Raw genomic sequence first — 4,540 nt, 5'->3', positions numbered from 1 at the left:
ACCATATATTTCAAGCCTTCATTGCCTTTTTATTAGAGAATTGTAATAGCCTCCCAGCCAATTTCTCCATCTCTATTCTCTCCTCCATCAAATCTATCAGACCTGCCAGATTAATCTTCCTAAAGCATAGATTTGGCCATGTCAAGATCTATTGAAGACTCTCTAATGGCTTCCCCTTGCCTACAGGCTAAAGTGCAAAGTCTGCCCTGGAAATCAAACTCTTCCATGATCTCATGCTTTTACTTCCCACCATCCAGTATTCCAGCCCCTCAGGTGGTGAACCAACAGCTAGTTTATCGGGTTGTGGGGGAGAAATGGATTAAAGTCTGGGAAAACTGGCTCAGTCTGTCCGAACACATGTAGAAGTGACAGGTGTCAAAAGACCTACATAGGGCTTATAATGAGTGACATACATGTGGGGAAAAAAAAGTTCCCCTTCAAAAGAAGAGAATGTGGTCACTCCAAAGATTAGCACAACTAAGAGATTCCTGTGCAACTCCCGCCAATGCAAGAAGCACTCTACCTCAAATTTACATGCAAACTCTCCCTGAACCATTTTCAGTGCTCCAAGCTGCATCTGTCTCTGTCCCTCTGATCACAAGACTGGTTAAATCAAGTTGTCAGGGAATTCATTTTTGATGGACTCTATTCCACTAATGCATGTGTGCATGTATATATGTATCTATCATATATTTATCTATCTATCTATCTTCTAGGAATTTCTTAATTATCACAAAGTAATGTGTGTCAATGTTTCCTAAAGACCAGCACAGTCACTTTATTAAGTACAGATCAGAGCTTAAAAGGACACACTCTAATTTGGGGAAAGACTTGAGAAGGGAGGGGCAAGAGCAAATATTAGATGTGAATTACAGAAAATTTCCAGGCCTAGCCCCTCAGAATCTGGGGAGACTTTCAGGAAGGAAGATTCTCTATTGTTTCTACAATGTTCCTCACCTTTAAGGGAGTCCTTGAGTAAACATTTACTGAGTTCTTTGAGGTTTGGAGTTTTCTCCCTTTCTTTTCCTATACATAAATAGTTCTCCATCTCCTATTGCTCCATCTTTGCCAAGTGAATAGTGAGCTTGGATGGGTAGAGGTGGCCAAACTCCAAGCAGAGGAAGAGGCAGCCTGGACCTCTGCCAGTGCTCTGTCCCTCCGTCCATAGTAATTTGGCAAGGAGGTGCCAGCTGCTTACAGCTGCACATCTGTTTATGCCTCTGGCTGGTTATTTATTTTTCCCTTTCCCAAGCTTCTCAACTCTCCCAGAGTTAGATTAACTGGTAAGGAAAGCTGGGACATTCAGTCACTACAATCACTGATGTTCACTGAAGGGTGTTCTTCCTCCAACAGCTGTTATCTTCCCAAGGAGATATTGAGTAAAGAGAGATGATAGCAAATGAAAGGAAGAAGGAAGGAGGTGGTGGGGAACAGTGGAGAGAATAGGAAGGTGAGTGAGGGAAAGGAGAGAGAAAAGAAGGGGAAAGAGGAGGAGAGAAGGGAAATAAAAGCTAAGAGGAAAAAGGAGATGAGAAAAAGAGAAAGGATAATAAATGAAATGCAAATTAAAATAACTGTGAGTTTTCACCTCACACCTGTCAAATTGTCAAGGAAGATAAAAGATGGAAACAGACAATGCTGGAGGAGCTGTGTAAAGGTAGGAACACTAATATGTTGTGGTTGAACTGTGAAATGGTCCAACTATTCTGAATAACAATTTGGAGTTATTCAAGATAAGTTACTCCAAAGTTTGTGCTCTTTGACCCAGCATTTCCATTACTGGGCATAGATCCCAAGAAAGTCAAAGATTGGAAGAAAGCTCCCAACATATTCATAGTTGAACTTTTTGTGGTAATGAAAACTTGGAAGCAAAATGGCTTCTTATTGATTAATGACTGGACAAAATGGGACATATGAATACATATAATAGAATATTATTGCACAATAAGAAATGATGAGTGAGGAAATAGATGACATTGACTAGGTCTTGGTTTTAAGATGGCTGGGGTGCAAGTCCTTTCTCTCATATATGCTAGCATCTTATTTAACCTCTCAGTGTCCCAAATGATGCTTTAAGACTAAGTTATAGGGCAGCTAGGTGGTGCAGTGGATAGAGCACCCACCCTGGAGTCAGGAGTACCTAAGTTCAAATCCGGACTCAGACACATAATAATTACCTAGCTGTGTGGCCTTGGGCAAGCCACTTAACCCCATTGCCTTGCAAAAACTAAAAAAAAACCATAGGTAGCTTTTAGAGGAATAAAAAATACTAAAGTTGTCTCGGGGTGGCTAGGTGGCATAGTGGATAAAGCACCGGCCTTGGAGTCAGGAGTACCTGGGTTCAAATCCGGTCTCAGACACTTAATAATTACCTAGTTGTGTGGCCTTGGGCAAGCCACTTAACCCCATTTGCCTTGCAAAAACCTAAAAAAAAAGATTAAGTTATAGGAACTATGCCCAAAGGGCAACAAAAATGTGCATACCCTTTGACCCAGCAATACCACTACTGGGTCTATACCCTGAAGAGATGATGAAAAAGGGTAAAAACATTACTTGCACAAAAATATTTATAGCAGCCCTGTTTGTGGTGGCAAAGAATTGGAAATCAAGTAAATGTCCTTCAATTGGGGAATGACTTAGCAAACTGTGGTATATGTATGTCATGGAACACTATTGTTCTATTAGAAACCAGGAGGGACGGGATTTCAGGGAAGCCTGGAGGGATTTGCATGAACTGATGCTAAGTGAGATGAGCAGAACCAGAAAAACACTTTACACCCTAACAGCAACATGGGAACGATGTTCAACCTTGAAGGACTTGCTCATTCCATCAGTGCAACAATCAGAACAATTTTGGGCTGTCTGCAAAGGAGAGTGCCATCTGTAGCCAGATAAGGAGCTGTGGAGTTTGAACAAAGTGCAAGGACTATTCCCTTTAATTTAGGAAAAAAACATATCTTATTGTCTGATCTTGTTACCTCTTAGACTTCTCTTCTCTTCTTTAAGGATATGATTTCTCTCTCATCACACCCAATTTAGATCAAGGTACAACATGGAAACAAAGTAAAGACTGACAGAGTGCTTTCCGTGGGGGGGGGGGGGAAGCAAGATTGGGGGGAAAATTGTAAAACTCAAATAATATCTTTAATAAAAATAAATTTAAAAAGACTAAGTTATAGATTGACTTACATGCATATATAAGTGACTATATACATCTGGGGAAAGAGTTTTCACACTAGTAATCTTTGCAATTACCCATGAAACTACAAGTCTAGTTCATAAAGAAAGAAAAGAACTGATGGAGGTAGTCAAGATAGCATCACCTCTCAAATAAACCATGATGTATCCCAAGTTTTCATATAGCAGATGACCTAGTAGATTGGACCTCTGATGGAAGGAAGGCACAAAGAGGGTAAGCCTTCCAGTGTTCAAGGATGAAAACTGGACAAGTGTCAGGATGTATAGGGGACAAATTGTGAGGAGGTAGGAGAATGCATGCACTGGGGGAGGTGTGTGTGTGTGTGTGTGTGTGTGTGTGTGTGTGTGTGTGTGTGAGGGGGAGAGAGAGAGAGAGAGAGAGAGAGAGAGAGAGAGAGAGAGAGAGAGATGACTTCTCAGGTGGTGGAAGTTTCAAAAAGGGTGTGAAGATTTCCCAACTTTTGTGGCCTTTTCCACATACTTCCCAGACTTTCCTTAGTACCTGATTTTCAGGAATACTATAGATGGGCACAGATAGGAGCTATTACTAGGCAATAGGAAATGACAAATATGAGGAATTCATAAAAACTTAGGAAAATTTGTATGAACTGATACAGAATGATATAAGCAGAGTGGCATTAACAACATACGTGATGACTACTACCTAAATCAGAAAGGTGAGTGATCACTAGGATAAAATAGTGTAAATACTGAAAAACAAAATTTCATAATCAGGTTGTGTGTGTGCATGTGTAAAAGTATGTATGTTGTTGGGTTTTTTTTATGGAGGTTCAATTTGAGGGTGGAATATGAGTGATTGATTTTAGTATAAAAGGCATTTAGGTAGTTAGGTGATACAGTGGATAGAGCACCAACCCTGGAGTCAGAAGCTGAGCTCAAATACAGTATCAAACACTTGAGACTTAACCCTGATTACTTCATCAAATTAAAAAGAAAAAGATAAAAAGCTTTAATCAAACATTTAATAAAAAGGTGTGGAAGAGGGTGAAGATAAGAAATTATGAATATAAGTAATTCATAAAAATACGGGAAACCCTGTATAAACTGATGCAGAACCAAGGAAAGAGAACTGGGAAAATGATGTATACAATTACTATAGTAAAGCAAACTAAACTAACATTAAAAGCATCTGAATTCAGATGAACTCAGATTAACTGCAATGACTAGTCTTGGTTCTAGAGGTCAAATGAGGAAACACAATCCTTTCTTCTCAGGAGTGAGTAGTAGACTTTGAATATAAAATGTCACAATTAATGTTACACTCAATCCTTTTCATTTTGTTTTGGTTACTCATTTTTCTTTGATAAAAGGGAGGGCAATG

Source organism: Macrotis lagotis, chromosome 4, assembly GCF_037893015.1.
Source record: "Macrotis lagotis isolate mMagLag1 chromosome 4, bilby.v1.9.chrom.fasta, whole genome shotgun sequence".
Lineage (NCBI taxonomy): Eukaryota > Metazoa > Chordata > Mammalia > Peramelemorphia > Peramelidae > Macrotis > Macrotis lagotis.
Note: the sequence above shows the minus strand (reverse complement) of the source record.